Source organism: Cetorhinus maximus, chromosome 8 (genome assembly GCF_964194155.1).
Source record: "Cetorhinus maximus chromosome 8, sCetMax3.hap1.1, whole genome shotgun sequence".
NCBI lineage: Eukaryota > Metazoa > Chordata > Chondrichthyes > Lamniformes > Cetorhinidae > Cetorhinus > Cetorhinus maximus.
Window position 1 is genome coordinate 38697244 of NC_135886.1, and position 22701 is coordinate 38719944.

At 42.0% G+C, this 22701-nt stretch overlaps 1 protein-coding gene across 4 annotated transcripts in view; it reads right to left on the reverse strand.

Annotated features, from left to right (window-relative positions):
* The window catches only part of LOC144683564 (protein phosphatase 1 regulatory subunit 12A-like), a 301353-nt gene that overhangs the window by 222163 nt on the left and 56489 nt on the right, over positions 1-22701 (reverse strand). The window lies entirely within an intron of this gene.

Sequence of the window (22701 nt, forward strand, 5' to 3'; positions counted from 1 at the left end):
GACTTAGATGAGGGAAGTGAATGTACTATCGCCAAGTTTGCAGATGACAAAAATAGGTGGGAAGGCAAGTGGTGAGGATGACACAGAGCCTGCAGAGAGATATAGACAGGTTAAGTGAGTGGGCAAAAACTTGGCAGATGAAATATAATGTGGGAAAATGTGAGGTTATGCACTTTGGCAGGAAGAATAGAGGAGCTGAATATTATTTAAATGGAGGAAGACTGCAGAAGGCTGCAGCAGAGAGGGATTTGGGGGTCCTCGTGCATGAATCACAAAGCTAGTATACAAGTTCAGCAGGATATAGGGAAGGCAAATGGAATTTTGACCTTTATTTCAAAGGGGATGGAGTATAAAAATAGGGAAGTCTTGCTAAAACTACATAAAGCACTAGTTAGACCATACCTAGAATACTGCAAACAGTTTTGGTCCCCTTATCTAAGGAAAGATATATTGGCATTGGAGGCAGTACAGAGAAGGTTCACTAGGTTGATCCCGGATATGGAGAGATTTTCTTATGGGAAAAGTGGAGTAGGTTGGGCCTTTATTCACTGGGGTTTAGAAGAATGAGAGGTAACCTTATTGAAACATAAGATTCTTAGGGGGCTTGACAGGGTAGATGCTGAGAGGTTGATTCCCCTTGTGGGAGGGTTCAGGGCCAGAGGGCATAATAACCCATTTAAGACAGAGATGAAGAGAAATTTCTTCTCTCAGAGGGTATCTGTGGAATTCTTTACTGCTGAGGGCTGTAGAAGCTGGGTTATTAAGTATATTCATGGCAGAGATAGACAGATTTTTAATCAGTAAGGGAATCAAGGTTTATTGGGGAAAAGGCAGGAAAGTGGAGTTGAGGATTATCAGATCAGCCATGATCTCATTGAATGGTGGAGCAGGCTCAATGGGCTGAATGGTCTACTTCTGCTCCTACATCTTATGGTCTTATGATTCTACATCTATCCATGAAAATTTGGCTTAGTCATCAGCTGAAACCATACCACATCCATTAACTTTCATCAGGTCACAGACGAAGACAACTGGCATTTACATGTAGGGTTTAAATGTAGGAAAAGAAGCATTATCAAACAAAATTGACAGCTACAGGAGATACCATTAGGAAACAAGGCTAAAAGCTTGGTTAAAGAAATGAGGTTTAAGGAGAATCTTAAAAGCAGAAGAGGAGAGGTGTACGTAGAAAATTTAAGAGCATAGGTTACAGCTGCCGATGGTAGGGGGTAGGGAGAAGAGAACGTCCAAGAGATCATAGATGAGGAACAGTTCAGAAAAGGGTTATAGGGCTACAAAGATAGGAAGCAGCATGGCCATGAAGTGATCTAAAACAGAGGATGAGAATTTTAGATTGCAGAAATCAGGGGGCTGGGAGCTCATGTTGATAAGCAAGGGCAGAAGTAATGGCTAAGTGGAACATGGCACAGACTAAGATGTGCACAGTAGAGTTTTGTACTTGAAGTTTATGGACAGACTTGGATGGCAAGCCTGCCAGGCAAGCATTGGAATCGTGAAATCTGGAGGTGACAGACATGGATGAAGCCTTCACTAACAGATTGGTGAAGGAAAGGTGAAAGAAGCGATCTTAGACATGGAAATGGGTGGTCACTGTGACAGAGAAAATGGGAGCTGAACTTCATCTCACTGTTGAATAGGATGTTGAAGTTGTGAATAATCAGCCAACTTTTGGTAATTGAGGAGGAAGTTGAACATGGAATTTCTGGCAGGAGCTGAGTTTGTGTTCATTTAGAGTCAGTGTAATAGAATAATACAACTCAGTAGTACAGTGGTTATGTTACTGGGCTTTTTTTCCCCTTTATTCTTTCATGGAATGTGGGAGTCACAGGCAAGGCCAACATTTGTTGTCCATCACTAATTGCCCATGAACTGAGTGGCTTACCAGGCCACTTCAGAGGGTAGTTAAGAGTCAACCACATTGCTGTGAGTCGGTAGTCACATGCAGGCCAGGCAAGGACAGCAGATTTCCCTCCCTAAAGGACATTAGTGAACATATGGGTTTTAACAGCAATGATAGTTTCATGGTCACCATTACTGAGACCAGTTGTCAATTCCAGATTTGAATAATTAATTTAAATTCCACCGCCACCATGGTGAGATTTGAACCGCGTCCCCCAGAACATTTGTCTGGGCCTCTAGATTACTAGTCCAGTGGCATTACCATGACACACCATCTCCCCTCCAATAATCCAGAGGCTTCAATAAATATCCAAAGAAAGAGATCACAATCCATAGCAGCTTGATAATTTAAATGCAGTTTAAAAAAAATTGAAATACCACCAAAAGTGTTAGATGGCCATAAAAACTCAACTGCTTTAGGAATGCTCTTTGCAGCTAACATAAAAATGAAACCCAAAAGTCTTCTCCAGTCATATAAATAATAAAAGATGAGTAAGAGGAAGGGTGGGAATGATTAGGGACAAAAAAAAAGGAGGCCTACACAATGAGAAAAAAAAGCATACGGAGGAGGTACTAAATAAGCACTTTGCATCTATCTTACCAAAGGGATTGCCAGCAAAACCATCAAGAGGCAGTGAAGGTCTAAGAGAGTCTGGCTGTAGTTAAGGTTGATATGTCACCAGGACTTATCACCAGGTGGATGCATCCAAGGATGCTGAAGAAAGTAAAGGTGAAAATTGGACAGGTACTGGTTACAGTCTTCCGTTCCTCCTTGGATATGCAAGGTGGTTCCAGATGACTGGAGAATTGTAAATATTACATGCTTTTTTGAACAAAGGTGTAAGGATCAATCCAGCAGCTGCAGGCCAGATGGGAAAACCTTCAGAAATGAAAATCTTGGACAAAATTAACAGTCACTTAGATAAGCGTGAATTAATTATGGGAGCCAGCATGAATTTGTTCAAGGCACATTGTATTCAACCAATCTGACTGGACTTTTTCCAAGAGGCAGAGAGCACGGAAAAGGTAATGCAGTGATGTGCTGTTTATAGACTTATAAAAGATGATTGATAAAGTGCCACATAATAGGTTTGTCAGCAAGTTGAAGCCCATGGAATAAAAGGGTCAGTGGCAGAAAGGATATGAACTTGGCTGACGGGAACAGTAGTGGTGAACATTTGTTTTTTTGGACTGGAGAAGTGCATACTGTGGTGTTCCCCAGGGCTTAGAACTAGGACCCCTGTTTTTCTTAATCTATATTAATGTCTTAGGCCTTGAGTACAGAGGGCACAATTTCAAAATCTGCAGTTGAGGAAAACTTAAAATTTAAGTGAGCAATGAGGAGGTTAATGATAGACTTCATGAGGACATGGACAGGATGCTGGAATGGGCAGATACAAGGCAGATGAAATTTAAGTGTGAAGTGAAAATATTTTTGGTTGGGAGAATGAGGAGAAACAATATAAACTAAAGGATACAATTCTAAAGGGAGTGCAAGAAATGGGAGGTATGAGAGTGGCAGAGTAGGTTGGAAAAAAATGGTTAAAAAGGCATTTGGGATCCTAGCTTTATAAATAGAGGCAGTGAATACAAAAGCAAGGAGTATTGTGGCCAATTTTAGGCATCACAGTTTAGGATATTGAAAGTTTTAGAGAGGGTGGAAGAAAGATTTATGGGAAAGTTCCAAGGGCAAGAGATGTCAATTACAGGTATAGGTTGGAGAAGCTAAGCTTATTCTCCTTACAGAAGGTTGAGGGGAGATCAGAGAGGGGTGTTCAAAATCATGAGGACTTCCCACAGTAGATAAAGAAAAACAATTCCCATTGGCAGTAGGATTGAGAACTGGAGGACTCAGATTTAAAGTACTGGCAAAGGAATCATAGGCAACATAAGGAAGAACTTCTTCATGCAACGAGTGGTTACAATCTGAAATGCACTGTCTGAAAAGGTGCTGGAAGTAGATTCAATCCTGGCTTTCAAAAGAAATTTGGACAAGCACAAGGAAATAAAATTGCAGGGCTACGGGGAAAGATGCAGGGAGTGGACTAGCTAAATTGGGCTTGCGGAGAGCCGGCACGGATAAAATTGAAACCATTCTTTGATTATATCAGGAGGAGGCTATTCCACACATCCCACCTGTGCAGGTAGGCTTTTTCCAATGTTTTCCAAAGGCTGGCTTGTTTTCAGGTAGACAGTGGGGAGTCCAGAGAATTGGTGGAAGGCTAGATCTGGGCACCATCATCATGTGTGTGTAGAAGCTTTTTCCATATTTTCAGATAATGTCATTATTTTGCAGCATGGAGTTCAATAAGAGGCGTAAGCCAAAGATAAATCCTTGGGTGCCTTGAGAGGGAGGGATGTGGGGGGAAAATGAAGCCACAGCTGGAGATGCCTTGACTACAGTGGAGAGTAGAACCAAATGATGACAATCACACCAAGCTGGTGTTGGAGAAAAACATCATGATAGGCCGTGTCAACGGTTACAAAGATGTCAAGGAGGAATATTGCATTATGGTCACACTAACAGGGCAGGTTATATATGACTTTGGTCACAACCATTCCAGTGCTATGACACCCAATTAGACAGATTCAAAAATGGAATTACAGGAAACAGGCATAGATATCAAAGGGAGCAGCATATTCAAAGGCTTGAGGGGAACAGGAGCTAAGAGATATGGAGATTTCTGAGGGGCTCTAAGGATTACATAAACTATTTGTCAAAAAATGCAGTGTGTAGCAAAATTCAAACAAGGTAGAAACAATGTACTTTGACTAATGACATGAAAATAAATGCAGCATCCCCTATCAGCACTTAACTGATCAAACTGAAAAATTAAAATCAATTTTATATTGTAAGCAAATTTAGACTTTTTTTTAAACATGGGATGGAGTTGTTTGAAGGAGTTCCTGAGCACTGAAACGATAGCAGAGATCAATTATACGGTGTTTTCGTCGGATCTGTAAAATGGCAATGATTCCCTCTTTAATTCAGCTCTTACATGGGTGAAAGCAGCTTTTCTAAGTAGTATCTTAATGTCTCCAGACATTTATCTTGGTGTTTGAAAAAAACCAAGAATGTTATGGCTATTGCAACATAAAGTATAGACGAAAAATTGCCTACGTTGCATCCAAAAAAATTCCACCACCTTGCAAAAGTAAACACCCAGAGAACACAAACGATTACAAAAGGTGGTATTTCTACAAATAACATGAGAAAAATTTCCCCATAATAAAGTTATTTGCTCCTACAGATCAACACGATACTGCAGCATGTTATGGAATTAGTAATAGTGCTGCAAATCCAGAAACGTTACAAATTGAACTGGAGAGAGAAATATATGAAAACTTATACCAAGAATAGATCACAACTCAACCTTCCAAATGCAAAGGCCCAGGTAAAGGATCAGGAAATAGGAAGAAATTACACAAAGGCCTCTGACTGATCTGCACCATAAATTCTATGCTTCTGTGTACACAGGCAAAATGTCAGAGACCTCGATTATCTAGAGTTTCTACCATTATTGCAAATAATGGAGATTTTCCTGTAATGTACAAAAATTTCTGCTTGTCATTGTGCAAAAGTGAATGGAGTCTCCTGGCGACAGATTGTTAGGAATTAGTATAAAATTGAGTACATAATGTCATTTTTCCTAGTGGAAACTATATTGTTGCTATACTTATTTGGAAAATCCCAAGAATCTTTAATATATAATCACAAAGAAGGAGAATATAACACAATCTAGAATGGTTAGAGCAAAGGAGGCCATTCGGCTGGTCATGTGGCTGATAGCACTTGACAATAGAAGGACAAGGGCAGCAGATAGATGGGAACACTACCACCTGGAAGTTCCCCGCCAAGCCACTCACCATCCTGACTTGGAAATACATCGCTGTTCCTTCACTGTCGCTGGGTCAAAATCCTGGAACTCTCTCCCTAACAGCATTATGGCTGCACCTACACCATGTGGATTGCAGCAGTTCAAGGTGACAGCTCACCAACACCTTCTCATGGGCAATTAGGGATAGCCAATAGGCTATAGATAGGCAATAAATGCTGGCCTAGCCAGCGACACCCACATCCCATGAATGAATTTTTTTAAAAAGCAAGTAATTCAATTGGTCCTATTCCCCAGCGTTTCCCTGTAGCCCTGCAAATACTTTCCCTTCAGGTGCTGGGCAAATTTCCTTCTGAAAGCTACAAGTGAATCTGCCTCCACCACATCCTTAGGCATGCATCCCAGATCCTAACCACTCTCTACTTAGAGTAGTTTTTCATGCTGGCAAAATAGCCAGAGGCGATCACCCAAAATCTGTATCCTCTGGTTCTCGACTCTTCCACCAATGGGAAGAAATGTTTAAATCTACTGTCTAGAACCCTCAATTTTTAACACTACCAAATCTCCTCTCAACCTTCTCCTCTCCAAGGGGAAGAAGCACAGCTTCTCAAATCCACCCACATAACTGCACTCCCTCATCCTTAGAGCCATTCTCATGAACCTTTGTTGCACCCTCTCTAAAGCCTTCACACCAGTGCTTCCCAAATTATTTTTCCAACGTGACCTCATTTTAACACTTGAAAATTAACATGACCCCAGGATAAATATAAAGTTCATGCATTACAGATCAACACATAATACATCATATAAATATGAAAACCTGTGTTCTAAAGTGCTCTTTAAAAATGTTATTTCATGTATTTATGCAGGTTTGAGTCAAGCTCTCCATATTCCCTGGTGACAGAAGATCAGTGAAGCCCCTCTCATCCTGCTTTCTGGCACAGAATGGACACACATGGCCCCTGCTGCACACTGCCCCCTATAAAGATGGCAGCCACACATGTGCCCTGCTGCACAATGCTCCCTATAGAGACAGCAGCTGTTAATCTGAGCCTGATGCTGGGAGGAATCTCGCAGCTGCTGCCCTGCTCAATGCAAACATGGGACTGGCAGCTTCTCATTCAGGGTTTGCAGCCTATGTTTGTGAAGCAACACAACACGCAGGTCCATTGCTCCCCTCTGCCCCACATTGGAAAGAAATCAAGAAACAAGCAGGGCAAGGGCAGGGCCAGAAACTGCCTGAGCCTTGGTGCCAATGCAAACCACAATCTTGGAAAGGGTGGGTACACCATCCATGGTTAACAAGAAAGGTTAAAGACAGTATCAAAGTTAAAGAAAAAGTATATAATTGTGCAAAGATAGGTGGAAGGCCAGAAGATTGAACAGAATATAAGGAACAGCAAAGGATGACTAAAAGATTAAAAGAGGGAAAAATTACGCGTTCGAGAGAATGCGAGCCAGAAATATAACAGATAGTAAGAGTTTCTATAAATATTTAAAAACAAACAATTTAACAAAGTGAGTGTTGGTCCTATAGAAAGTGAGTCTAGAGAATTGATAATGGAAAACAAGGAAATGGCAGATGAATTGAACAGGTATTTTGCATCAGTCTTCACGATAGGGGATACAAGTAACATCCCAGAGGCAGATGTAAATCAGGAAATGGAAGGTAGGGAGGAATCAGGAAAATTACAATCACCAGAGAAGTGGTACTGAGTATACTGTTGGAGTTGCGAGCTGACAAGTGTCTGGGTCCTGATGGGCTTCATCCTAGGGCCTTAAAAGATGTGGCTAGTGAGATAGTTGATGCTTTGGTTTTCATTTTCTGAAACTCCCTAGATTCGGGGAAGGTCCATTTAGATTGGAAGATAGCAAATTTAGCTCCATTATTCAAAAAAAGGGGAGGAGACAAAGCGGGAAACTACAGGCCAGTTAGCTTAACATCTGTCACAGGGAAAATGTTAAAAGCTATTATAACCATAGAAAAGTTACAGCACAGAAGGAGGCGGCCATTCGGCCCATATTGTCCATGCCAGCCCGAGGACACCCAGGTAGCCTTTCTAATCCCACCTTCCTGCACCCAGCCCATAGCCCTGCAGCTTACAGCACTTAAGGTGCAGATCCAGGTACTTATTAAAAGAGTTCAGAGTTTCTGCCTCTACCACCAACTTGGGCAGAAAATTCCAGACACCCACTACCCTCTGCGTAAAAAAGTTCTTCCTCTGTCTCCCCCTACACCTTCTGCCACTTATCTTGAATCTATGTCCCCTGGTTCTAGAATTCTCCACCAAGGGAAACAATTTTATCCTGTCCACTCTATCTATTCCCTTCATAATTTTGTACACCTCAATCAAGTCACCACTCAGCCTTCTTTGTTCTAAGGAAAACAACCTCAACCTATCCAATCTCTCCTCGTAGCTACACTTTTCTAACCCTGGCAACATTCTTGTAAACCTCCTCTGCACTCTCTCCAGAGCTATTACGTCCTTCCTGTAATGACCAGAACTGCACACAATACTCCAGGTGTGGCCTCACCAGTGTTTTATACAATTCCAAATTATATCCTTACTTTTATATTCTATACCTCTGCCAATGAAGGAGAGCATTCTTTACAACCTTGTCTACTTGAACTGCTGCCTTCAGGAACCTGTGTACTTATACAAGATCTTTCACTTCATCTACGCCTCTTAGTATATTCACATTTATTGTGTAATCCCTGAAACTGTTTGACCTCCCTAAATGTATGACCTCACACTTCTCTATGTTAAAATCCATCTGCCACTTTACCGCCCACTCCACCAACCCATCTATATTGTTTTGGAGATTATGGCTATCCTCTACACTATCCACTACTTGGCCAATCTTTGTGACATCTGCAAATTTCCAAATCATGCCCCCCACGTTCACAACCAAATCGTTAATATAAACAACAAGGGTCCCAATACTGAGACCTGTGGAGCACCACTTGAGACAACTTTCCATTCGCAAGGGCATCCATTGACCATTACCCTTTGTTTCCTGTTGCAAAGCCAAACTTTTATCCACTTTGCCACGTTATCCTGAATCCATTGGGCTTTTACTTTCCTGACCAATCTGCCATGTGGGACCTTGTCAAATGCCTTGCTAAAATCCATGTACACAACATCCACTGCAATACCTTCACCAACCCTTCTTGTCACTTCCTCAAAGAATGCGATCAAATTTGTGAGGCAAGACCTCCCTTTAACAAATCCATGCTGACCATCCCTGACTAGTCCATGCCTTTCCACATGACAGTTAATCCTATCTCTCAGGATTGATTCTACTAATTTGCTCACCACCGATGTAAGACTAACTGGCCTATAATTGTTTGGCATTTCCTTTGATCCCTTTTTAAACAATGGAACTACGTTTGCATTTCTCCAGTCCTCTGGTACCGCCACTGTATCTAGTGAAGATTGGAAAATCATCCTCAGAGCATCTGCTATCTCCTCCCTGACTTCCTTCAGCAGCCTCGAAAACAATCCATCTGGCCCTGGTGACTTATCAACGTTCATGGATTTCAACCCTTCGAGTACTTCCTCTCTCTTTATGACTATCCTGTCCAATATCTCGCAGTGTTCCTCCTGGACTACTATATCTACATCTTCCCTTTCCTTTGTAAACACGGAGACAAAATATTCATTCAAAACCCTTCCCACAGCCTCTGCATCTACACACAAGTTTCTATCTTTATCTCTGATAGGTCCTACTTTTTCCTTAACTAACCTTTAAGCATTAATTTTATTAAAGAAGCTTTAGCAGGACGCGTGGATACGCTCAAGGTCATCAGGCAAAGTCAACATGGTTTTGTGAAAGGGAAATCATGTTTAATCAACTTATTGGGGCTCTTTGAGGAAGTGACATGCTGTGGCTAAAAGGAGATGTATTGTACTTAGGCTTCCAGGAGGCATTTGATAAAGCAGCACATCAAAGGTTATTGTGGAAAATAAAAGCTCATGACATAGGGGATAACATATTGGAAAAGACAGGAGATTGGTTGGCTAACAGGAAGCAGAGAGTAGGCATAAATGGGTATTTTCTAGGTTGGCAATATGTAACAAGTGGTGTGCCACAGGGATTAGTGCTGGGACCGCAACTGTTTACAATTTATATAAATGACTTGGATAAAGGGATGGAAAGGATGGCTGCCAAATTTGCTGATGATACAAGATAGAAAAGTAAGTTGTGAAGAGGAGGTCACAAAAAGATATAGATAGGTTAAGTTAGTGGGCAAAGATCTGGCAAATGGAGTATAATGTGGGAAAATGTGAAATCACCCATTTTGGCAAGAAGAATAAAAAAGATAATCTAAATGGAGAGAGATTGCAGAGCTCTGAGATGCAGTGGGATCTGGGTGTCTTAGTGCATGAATCGCAAAAGGCTAGTATGCAGGTACAGCAAGTAACTAGAAAAGCTAATAGAATGTTATCATTTATTGCGAGGGGAATTGAATACAAAAGTAGGGAGGTTATGTTTCAGTTGTACAGGGTATTGGTGAGACCATATCTGGAGTATTGCGGACAGTACTGGTTTCCTTATTTAAAGAAAGATGTATATACATTAGAAGCAATTCAGAGAAGGTTTACTGGACTAATACCAGGAATGGGAGAGTTGTCTTATGAGGAAAGGCTGGACAGGTTAGGCTTGTATCCACTGGAGTTTAGAACAGTAAGAGGTGACTTAATTGAAACCTTTAAGATCCTGAGGGGTCTTGACAGGGTGGATGTGGAGAGGATGTTTCCTCTTGTGGGGGTATCTAGAACTAGGGGTCACTGTTTAAAAAAAAGGGGTTGCTCATTTAGGACAGAGATGAGGAGAAATATCTTCTCTGAGGGCCATGAGTCTCTGGAACTCTCTTCCTCAAAAGGAGGTGGAAGCAGAGTCTTTGAATATTTTTAAGGCAGAGCTAAATAGATTCTTGATTAACAAAGGGGTGAAAGGTTATCGGGGGGGGGGGTAGGCAGAAATGTGTGGTTGAGTTTACATTCAGATCTGCCATGATTTTATTGAACGGCGAAGCAGGCTTGAGGGGCCGAGTGGCCTACTCCTGCTCCTAATTCGTATGTTAATTGTATTATCGAGGTTAAGGATACACAGGTGAAGGACATTGATTAAGTACCTTGAGCACATATAGAGATTTACTCCTTTCAAAGGGGCTGATCATTTGTTTGTTGGTTTTCAAAGAGTTGGAAAGAAAGACTGCTGACACTCTAGGTATTTGTCAGGGAGCAAAAGACATGTAATGCCGCATTTGTAAATAAATCTGGAGTAAAAAGATTGCTATCTGGCTTCCCACTTCACCATCTGACTTGAGTTAACAGTCCACACACTTTAGAATTGTACTCTAATTTATATTGCCGCGCCTCATCTTCATTTCAAAATGTATCACTTCACACTTGTAAATGAAATCTGGCACATGTCCACTCATTCCACTAGCCTGTCCATATTCTCTGGAGGTCCATCACCATCTTACTCACAAATCTTCCAACTTCTGCGTCAGCCGCAAGTTTTGAAATAGTGCCCTGTACACCCCATGTCATGAATATATATCAATGAAAAACAGTGAATTTAATACTGACCCCCAGGGAACTGATGGAAGGTATGCAATCATTCACCACTACTCTCTACTTTTAACACTCAGCCAAGCAGTAAGCAACAAACTGAATTACGTAAATAAATTAATTGTGCTGTGTAGCTTGTTTTCCCCTATCAGAACAGTTGACAATAAAAAAATCATTGTTTTGTTGTGGACAGCTGTGTATGATGTAAAGAGAAGGCAGGTTCAGTACCATGAAGCCATTTGCACTTATTTTGGCCTTGCATAGTCACTATGATGTTTCTGAGCTAAATAAAATTCCTGTTTCAATGGGCTTCTTGTGCCAAATAGATTAGCTGTTTGCAAATGCTTTTACAAAGTTCACAAATTCTTAAATTAACAAACATGGAGTAGATGTTCAGCTTAAAAAGGACTAAAAGGAATGAAAAAGGACAAGGTGAGAAGTGTGGATGAGCACTAAAATAACGAAGGGATAGAAATAACAGATTTCCCATCAAACTAAGCTTTTTTTTGTATTTTTCTTAATAGTACAAAATTGTGGGGGGGAGGGGGGTGGAAGAGCACAGATTAGTTTTAGATGGACTTGGGCTTCATTCAGTAGCTGAGGGGAAATATCAAGGATTAAACAGCAAATGGAGCTTCTTCAAGATAGTTTCAACAATGGAGAGATGTGAAAATTTCAATTAAGGTGACAGGAAAGAGTAAAGCCAAGACTATCCACGGACAAAAGAGGATCGAGGAGGTAGCTAGAAAGACAGTAAAAACTGCTGTTTCGTCTCATTAACAGCAAGAAACCATATTTGAAAGAAACTATCTTTTGAAGGGCTCAAAATAAGTAGAGATGATGCTCAGGATGTGATTCAGCCAATACACTGGGCGAGATCAGGAGACTAAGCATCAAGATTAAAAATATTCTGAAGAGTCATACGGACTCAAAATGTTAACTCTGTTCCTCCCTCCACAGTTGCTGTCAGACCTGCTGACTTTTTCCAGCATTTTCTGTTTTTATTTCAGATTTCCAGCATCCACGGTATTTTGCTTTTTTTTAAAAAAGATGGAGGGCACCTGTTACAACTTAGTAGAATGGAATTTCTCAAAGGAGCAGATAGGGCTGGACAATGGCGGTTGGCCGGGGTGGGGGGGTGTTTCACCATTAACAAAGGAGGCAAAAAGAGAAGGGATGGGGAAGGTTCGAGAGGGAGGGGATAGCAGAAAGGTTGGGGGAGGGGAGGGTTTCTCACAAAACACCAAGTTAATGAAGACAATTAACGGACAAGCCATTAACTACAACACAGTTGAAGTGATGAGGAATCATAATAGAACTGCACAGCCGGAGCCATTTGATGCATGAACTTTGTGCTCCCACTTTCCAAGAGCACCTATTTGTCCCACTCCCCTGCTCTTTCCCCACCTCCCTACAATTTTTTTCTTCAAGTATTTATCCAATTCTCTCTTCAAAGCTACTATTGAATCGGTATCCACCAGCATATCAAGTGGTGCATTCCAAATCCTAATGACTCATAGCAATTAAAAGGTTTTCCTCAGATTGCACTGATTCTTTTTCCAATCACTTAAATCTGTCTTTTCTCATTATTGGCCCTGTGGAAACAGTTTCTCCTATTTTACTATATTGAAACCCTTCATGATTTTAAGCACCTCTCTTCCCTAAAGCAAATAACCCAACTTCACCAGTCTCCCCACCTAATTATAATCCCTTGTTCCTGAATCTATTCTCGTAAATTTCTTCTATATCTTCTCCAAGTGTTTACATCTTTCCTAAAGTTTGGTGCTGAGAATTGGACAATACTCCAGCTAGTGCTGAACGAGTGTTTTACATAGGTTTAACAACCCTGGCTTTTTACTCTATTCCTCTATTCATAAAACTCAGAATCCCATACGCTCTATTAAGCTAAAATAAAAACAGAAAATGCTGGAAAAACTCAGCAGGTCTGAAAGCATCTGTGGAGCGAGAAACAGTGTTAATGTTTTGAGTCCGTATGACTCTTCTTCAGAGCCATGCTGAAGCTCTGAAGACTCAAAATGTTAACTCCGTTTCTCTCTCCACAGATGCTGTCAGGCCTGAGTTTTTCTAGCATTTTCTGTTTTTATTTCATATTTCCAGCATCTGCAGTATCTTGCTTTTTGCTTTATTAACCTGTCCTGTCACCTTTAAAGATTTGTGCACAAACACTCCGAGGTCTCTCTTCTTGCACCCACTTTAAAAGAGTAGCATTTAGTTTGAATTCTCTCTCATTCTTATTACCAAACTGCTTCAACTCACTTTTCTATATCGCCCATTCCATCAGCATGTCTACGACCTCTTGAAATCAATTACTATCTTCCTCAATGTTTATCACACTTCCAAGTTTTGTGTAATCTGCAAATTTTGAAACTGTGGCTGTACCCAAGTCCAAGTTATCAATGCATATCAGCCTCCAGAAAAAAACCCATTCACCACAACTCATTTTTATCCCTTAGCCAAATTATCCTATGGCTTGCAATTTTGCAAACAAGGCTAAAATCTGGTGCTTTATCAAAGACCTTTTCAAAGTCAAAATCAACTGCAATACCCACCCAAATCTTTTACCTCAGCAGAAAAATTGATCAAGTTAATCAAACAACTCCAAAAACAAAATTCAGCGGATATTGGAAATCCAAAATAAAAACAGAAAATGTTAGAATACACAGATGCTGGCAGGCGTACTGAGTATTTCTAGCATCTTGTTTCTTTTGTTTTATTCAAACAATTTTCTCTTAACAAATCCATGCGAGTTCTCCGATATTAGTTCACGCCTGTCTAAGTGGCTGTTAATTTTCTCCTGTACTATTGTTTCTAACAGCTTCCCCACCGCTGATGTTAAACTGGCCTGTAATTGCCAGGTTTATCGTTCACCCTTTTTACAATAAAGATGTAACATCTACAGCCCTCCAGCCTTTGACATCCTCCCTGTATCTAAGGATGACTGAAAAATTGGCCAGCACCTCTGCAATTTCTATCCTTATTTCCCTCAGCAACCTAGGATGCATTCCATTCACACCAGTTAACTTATCCGCTTTAAGTACTGCCAGCTTTTCCAATACCTCCTCTATCATTTTTTTAATTTCATCCAATTTCCTGGCAACCTCTCTGTTTATCAGAGCTTTGGCACAGTTCTCTTCTTAATAAACACAATGAAACGCTATCATGCCTTCTGCCTCCACCAATATAGCACCATTTTGGTCCCTACTTGGTCCAACAACTCCTCTGCCAGCCCTTTTACTGTTAATCTAACTATACTAAACCCTTGGGTTTTCCTTTTTGTTAGTTGCAGGAGAAGCTGGATAATCAAACTATTTGTTTGGAAGGCCATGTGACTAATTTGTTTATTACAAATGCCATATGACTCACTGGCATCCCACAGACAGTGCTGCATGTTCCTGTACCCAGTCTGCTGCTAACTAATATTTTTAGATTTAAAACCTTCCTTGCAGAGTTATAGTAGCAGAAACCACTGCAATTTCTCTTGGTCATCGATGTTTGGTGTTCAGGAAAGGCTGAAAGAGCATCAAGGACGATTCAGAGACCTGGGCCACTAACTGAAGAAGAAACTTGCAAAGCCGAGTTGGTTGGTTTTCATTAGGAAATTCAAGGAAATAAAAGGCTCTAAATTCTGACAGGTAGATATAATCACTCCTTTTAAACTTCTAGCATGAGTGAAAAACTGAAACAAACAGAATATTTTGCCTGAAGCAAACTTTTCCTCCCACCCCAACTCCACAAATTGATCAGGACAGAGTTCTAACAACAAAATCTAATAGTTAACTATAAATAAAGGGATAAAAATCTATTCAGCAGCAGGATCTATCCAAGTTTCAGGAATGGGATCTCATCAAAGTTATAGTCAGGTTGTTCCCTGGAGTTTTAAGATAACTGACCAAAGAAATGTCACCTACGGGACACAGCCAGAGCTTAAGTTGTGGGATAGTGCAGTTATTTTGGAATTTTGCTTTATGTGCTTTGGGAGTCAGGGAGAAGTTTTGCTAATTTACCCAGGAAATTTTAATTAATGGGCAAGCTGGCAAGCAAGTGATTTGTAAAGGATTAGGCTTGATGGACTATTACCTTCTTGACATTTCGCATCTTATTTTGTCATATTATTTTGTCGCTATAAGGGAAGATGCAACAATTTGTATTTATATTGCCCCTTTAACATAATAAAGCATTCCAAGGCACTTCACAGAGACATAATAAAACAAAACATGATACCAAGTCACAAAAGTAGATATAGGGCCGTTAACCAGAAGCTTGGTCAAGGAGGTAGGTTTTGAAAAGTGTCTTAAAGGAGAGCGAGGTAGAAAGATGGAGAAGTTTAGGGAGGGCACTCCAGAGCTTAAGGCCTAGGCAGCTGAAAGCTCAGCCATCAGCAATTAAAAATCAGGTTGCTAAAGAGGCTAGAATTAGAGAAGTGCAGATATCTTGAAGGGTTGTAGGGCTGGAAGAGATTAGCAATAGGGTCAGGCCATGGAAAGATTTGAAAACAAGGGTGAGGGTTTTAAAATTTGGAGTGTTTTTTTTTTAGTTTTTATGACAAATTTATTGAAATGCAGAAAACGTATAACGGAATGAAATCGGTCATCCAAAAAGAGACTTTTTTTTTTAGTGTTTAGAATTTTAAATAATAAAAAAAAAATCACAAAAGCAGAACAGGCAGACAAACGTTTCATATCCGAAACGAAATATATTAATAAAAATGCAGACGATTCATCTCCCCAGCAAGTTGCAGTTGTTTTTGTTTGGTGCAAATTAAAGACGAGTTTTGCAGCAGCCTCCGTATTTAACAGTCTGTTTTAGAGCAGTTTGCTGAAGGATCTCTTTGCACTGAGTCTTTTTCTCTTAATCTTGCTCCTTTGCAATCGTTCCACGCTGCTGATAGATTCGAACTCAGAACCCTTCCCTCCATCCTTGATGCGCAGTCTGTTAAAGGCTTTCATCCACATCAGCCCCAAGAATTCAACTCCAGTTTTATTGTGCTGGAAGAAGAGCTGAGTCTTCCTGGACTTGAGCTCCATCAGAGCTTGTGTAATGTCCTGGTCCCCATGCTTCTCTCTCTCCCAGATGATCCTCACACGCTCCTCGGCGTTCTCGTCTCCGCTCTTCCTGAACAGCGCTTGCATCTGCCCCAGCTCCACGTCCTGGAAGATGTTGGCCGAAGCTTTCTTGTGGGACTTGTGCACCCACCTGCTGCCAAACCAGACGGGGCAGGGAGCAGAATAAGACTCCATCCTGCTAGCGCTGAGCGCCAGCTGGTCCCCTCCGGTTGGCATGCCACCTCCAGGCGGTCCACTCAGCTTTGCTTGTTTAACCAGGAGCCAGTGTATGTCAACGAGCACAGCTGTGCTGCAAATTAGGACATGGAAGTAGAATGCTGGATGATGTCAAGTTTAGGGAGGGCAGAATGTGGGAAGCTAGGAGCACATTGGAAGAGTCAAGTCTGGCAGTAACAAAGGCACAGATGAGGGTTTCAGCAGCAGAAAAGCTGAGGCAGGGGTGGAGGAAGGCAATGATAGAGAACTGAAAATAGACAAGAGCTCCATGGAGAATCCCTACAAATGGGAACAAGTATTACCTATCCCCAAATCAGAAATTCAGCTTTAGCTAAGTACTTGCATTCATTTAATTGCATTCACTGCATCAATGCTTTCCCTCTCACTTATATTTTTAGTTTGGGGGAGTGAATATTACCAGCAGCATTGCTGAAATGCAATTATTAATTTTTCTGTCATTTTTCTATGCCTTTTTTCCCCTCATGGTGGCATTAATTTCTTCTTGGGCTACAGTTCCAAATGTGCCAAATACTCCCTCCTATTACGGAGGTTAAACAGTGAATATCACCAAGTAATTTGCTGCGGGAGCCTCACTACTGAGCTGACTTCTTTTCTCACTTGGCAGTCATATATGTATTCTTCCAATAATACTTGCTTGATGGTCATTAGTAGCAATCCTTCTGAACCGAGGGCCTCAAGACCAATTACAGAACTCCTCCTGCTGACCCAGCTGAGATCTGCTAACAGCACGAGTGACTGAATTTGAGAAATGCTGAGTCCATGTAGCGCAACTGCTTTCGGGCTAAATCAGTGGAGCCATTAGAAATGACTAACATTTCTAAATAAATTGATTCTGCGCTCAGAATAATACAGCATGGAAGGAAGCCATTCCACCCATCAGCTGACCAATTAGTGCAGCTCCCCTGGTCATTCCACATACATTCTCAAATCCTTCCCTTTCAAGCTTATATTCAAACTCCTTTTACAACTGAACCTCCAGTTACAACTGAATCTGCTCCCAACACCCTTTCAGACAGTGCACTCAATATCATAGCAACTTACTGTGTAAAAAAAGAACCATTCTAATTCTTTTGCCAATTATCTTAAGTCAGCCATGGCTTAGTTGGTAGCCCTCTCATCTCCGAGTCACAAGTTATGGGCTCAAAGCCCATTCTAAAATTTGAATGCAAAATTCAAAGTTGACACTCCCATGCAGTACTGAGGGAGCGCTGTACTATTAGAGGCGTCTTCTTTCAGGTGAGACATTAAAATAAGGCCCTGCCTGCCCTCTCAAGTGGATGTAAAAGATTCCATGGCATATTTAAACAGCAGAGGAATACCCTCATCTCCCGGAGAATAGAGTGTGATGGATGGGGGTTTTGTGGTGGTGGTGGGAGGGGGGGGAGATAGGAAAGAAGGCTCAGGAGGGGCTCAGGGGGGAGTCGGGAGCAGGGGGTTACTGAGTATGACTGGTGGGGTGGGGGGGTGGGGTCAATTCGTAGTTACACAGGCGTTAGACTAGGTTTTAATCTGTCTAACAATTACTGGGTAACTACAGTTAAGTCAGAACTGTCCAAAGCAATGTGGTGACTTTAAACTGCCCTCTGAAAAGGCCTAGCAAGCCACTCAGTTGTATCAAACCACAAAGTCTAAAAGGAATGAAACTGGATGGACCACCCAGCATCGAACTAGGCACCAGAAACTACAACGGCAAACTCAGCCTTGTCGATCTTGCAAAGATCTCCTTACTAACATCAGGAGGGCTAGTGCAAAAATTTGGAGAGCTGTCACACAAGAACAGTCAAACAATAGCCTCACAGTCATGCTCATGGAATCATACCTTACAGATAATTTCCCAGGCACCACCTTCACCATCCTTCGGTATGTCCCGTCTCACTAGTTGGACAGACCCAAAAGAGGTGGCGGCACAGTGGTATACAGTTGGGAAGGAATTGCCCTGGGAGCCTTCAACATCAACTATGGATGCCATGAAGTCTCATGACATCAGGTCAAACATGAGCAAGGGAACCTCCTGCTGATTATCGTGTACCACCATCCCCTCAGCTGATCAATCAGTACTCCTCCATGTTGAACACCACTTCAAGCAAGCACTGAGGGTGGCAAGAGCGCAGAATGTACTCTGGGTGGGGAACTTCAATATCCATCACCAAGAGTGGTTCGGTAGCACCACTACTGACCGAGCCCTAAAGGACATTGCTGCTAGACTGGGTCTGCGGCAGTGGTGAGGGAACCAACGAGTGGGAAAAAAATGCTTGACCTCATCCTCACCAACATGCCTGCTGCAGATGGATCTGTTGAATGGCGTTGGTAGGAGTGACCACCACACAGTCCTTGTGGAGATGAAGTCTCGTCTTCACATTGGGATACCCTCCAGCGTGTTGTGTGCCACTACCACTGTGCTAATTGGGACAGATTTGTTTATCACATTATTACAGAGTTGATTTAGCAACTCAAAACTGGTCATCCATGAGGCGCTGTGGGCCATCAGCAGCAGCAGGATTGTTCTCAACCACAATCTATAACCTCATGGCCCAGCATAGCCCCCACACCACCATTACCACCAAGCCAGGGGATCAACCCTGGTTCAATGAAGAGTGCAGGAGGGCATGCCAGGAGCTACACCAGGCACACTTAAAAATGAGGTGTCAATCTGGTGAAGCTACAACACAGGGCTACTTGAAGGGCAAACAGCATAAGGGGCAAGTGATAGACAGAGCTAAGCGATCCCACAACCAACGGATCAGAGCTAAGCTCTGCAGTCCTGCCACATCCAGCCATGAATGGTGGGCAATTAAACAACTCACTGGAGGTTGCAGCTCCACAAATATCCTCATGCTCAATGATGGGGGAGCCCAGAACAGCAGTGCAAAAGATAAGGCCGAAGCATTTGCTACAATCTTCAGCCAGAAGTGCTGAGTGGATGATCCATCTCGGCATCCTCTGAGATCCCCCCATCACAGATGCCAATCCTCAGCCAACTCAATCCACTCCATGTGATATCAAGAAATGGCTGAAGGCACTGCACACTGTAAAGGCTATGGGCCCTGACAACATTCCACCAAAAGTACTGAAGACTTGTGCTCCAGAACTTGCTGCACACCTAGCCAAGCTGTTCTAGTACAGCTACAACACTGACATCTATCCAGCAATACAAAAAGTTGCCCAGGTATGTCCTGTACACAAAAAGCAGGGCAAATCCAACCCAGTCAATTACCGCCCCGTCAGTCTACTCTCGATCATCAGTAAAGTGATGGAAGGGATCATCAACAGTGCTATCAAGCAGCTCTTGCTTAGCAATAACCTGCTCACGGATGCTCAGCTTGGAATTTGCCAGAGCCACTGAGCTCCTGACCTCATTATAGCCTTGGTTCAAACATGGGACAAAAGAACTGAACTCCCGAGGTGAGGTGAGGGTGACTGCCATTGACATCAAGGCAGCATTTGACCAAATGTGGCATCAAGGAGCCCTAGCAAAACTGAAGTCAATGAAAATCAGAGGCAAAAACTCTCCATTGTTGGAGTTATACCTAGCAAATAGGAAGATTGCTGTGATTGTTGGACGTCAATCATCTCAGTTCCAGGACATCACTCCAGGAGTTCCTCCATCTAGTGCCCTAGGCCCAACCAGCTTCAGCTGCTTCATCAATGACCTTCCTTCCATCCATAAGGTCAGAAGTGGGAATGTTCACAGATGATTGCACAATGTTCAGCACCTCACATACTGAAGCATTCACGGCTCCTCACATACTGAAGCAGTCCATGACCAAATGCAGCAAGACCTCGACAATATACAGGCTTGGGCTGGCAAGGAGCAAGTAACAAGTAACATTCACGCCACACAAGTGCCAGGCAATGACCATCTCCAATCAGGGAGAATCTAACCATTGCCCCTTGACATTCAATGGCATTACCATTGCTGAATCCTCCACAATCGACATCCTGGAGGTTACCACTGACCAGAAAGCGAACTGGACTAGCCATATAAATACTGTGGCTACAAGAGTAGGTCAGAGGCTAGGAATGCTGTGCCAAGTAACTCACTTCCTGACTCCCCAAAGCCTGTTTACCATCAACAAGGCATAAATCAGGAGTGTGATGGAATACTCTCCACTTGCCTGGATGATTGCAGTTCCAACAACACTCTAAACTCAACACCATCCATGAGAAAGCAGCCTGCTTGATTGGCACCCCACCACTCCCTCCACCACTGACACACAGCGGCAGCTGTGTGTACCATCTACAAGATGTGCTGCAGGTACTCACCAAGGCTCCTTAGACAGCACCTTCCAAACCCACTACCATCGAGAAGGACAAGGGCAGCAGACACATGGGAACACCACCACCTGCAAGTTCTCCTCCAAGCCACTCATTATCCTGACTTGCAACTATTATCACCATTCCTTCACTCTCGCTGGGTCAAAATCCTGGGACTCCCTCCCTGACAGCACTGTGTGTACCTACACTACATGGACTGCAACTGTTCAAGGCAGCAGCTCACCACACCTTCTCAGGGGCATTAAGGAATAGGAAATAAATGCTAACCTAGCCAGTGATGCCTACATCCCATGAATGAATAAAAAAAAGTTTCCAACTCAAACTCAGAGCTGGCAACTTTTGGGGAGCAAGGGAAATTCTCTACCCAAATTCAAACCTCCCATGCAATTCACAGAGTAATTGCACTGGAACTTCCATGGGGTCCATAGCAAATAGGTGGGTGCAGGGGACGACCGGTCTCCGACTATCCGGAGACCGGAAGATCTGGTCCATTGTATCATACCTGTCTGGACTGGCTCTGCCTTTTGCACAATTTGGGTAACTATAAACCTCTTTTGCTTGTAATTTCTTACTGATTCAATGTTCCCTTTGTGTTGAAAGCTCTTCTATAGCAGTTTAGCCTGCATCTCCAAGTGAAAGGCAAGAATTCTCACCCATGTGTACCAAGAGTAAATAAGTTGCAAGTAGAAAACTCATTTGATTGTTTGGGGCATCCAGTCTTACAGATTGTAAGACTATCAAAAATTTAAAGTTGTACACAAATGAACAATTTTGCCTAATGGATGCTACAATAGTGAACCTCTTTAGAAAACATGCTTCTCCTATGAAACATTTTCTGGATGGCAGATTTGCAGCATGTCAACCATAAATTCATAATTAACAGCTGAGTGAGATTTTGGAAATGCATACAAGGGACAAAAACACTATTATATTCCGTATAGGTGACATAATGGCAATCACAAAGGAAACAGTACTTGCAAATGTTGTTCATAAAACTGTATCATGGTGCAGAAAGGGGATGGAAGTTAAAACCTATTCGAAAGGTGATTGTTCCACAAGCAGGCCAAAACTTTTCTTACATTCAACACTGAAGTTTGGTGAATTGAATGCATCAAAAGGCTGACAAAGTAGTCAAGTCAGATCTCAATCTCATCTTTTTCCTCCGTGTATGATCTATTCTGCTCATAGGGAAGGCTTTTGAATTGTCATCAAGGAAGTTCACTGGAATTCACTTATGATGGATGAGGTGATATCAAGTTCTCAGAATGATTAAATCACAGAGAGATACATAAATTCCTGTTATTTAGTAGCACTAACAATGAGAAAAATACACTTATGCATACTAGTCAATTTTTCAAAGCATTGCACACAAAGATTAAATCAAGTGTAGTATTCAAATATGTGGCATTGGATGGCAAGGGATAATTGAGCCAGGCTGCACAGATGTCATTCAGGCACAACTTCAAAATCAATACTTATTTCTTGACCATATTTTAATATATGATAAATTGGAAAGCATGTAACAATTAGGAAGCATAAAAGTAGAGCTAGTTGAAGCACAGGAATTTCTGTACAGTACAGGTTGAGTTTAGGGATAGAAAATTAAGGTGCTACTGCACCACCACTGCTAGGAGGTGTAATTATAGCAGGGTGAGTTAACATAGGCAGTTGTGATCATAAATGTTGACAAAGACATTTATAATAGAAAAAGCTGACAGAAACTGCATGCAGGCACATGATTTTTAATGCATCATGTATATATGCACT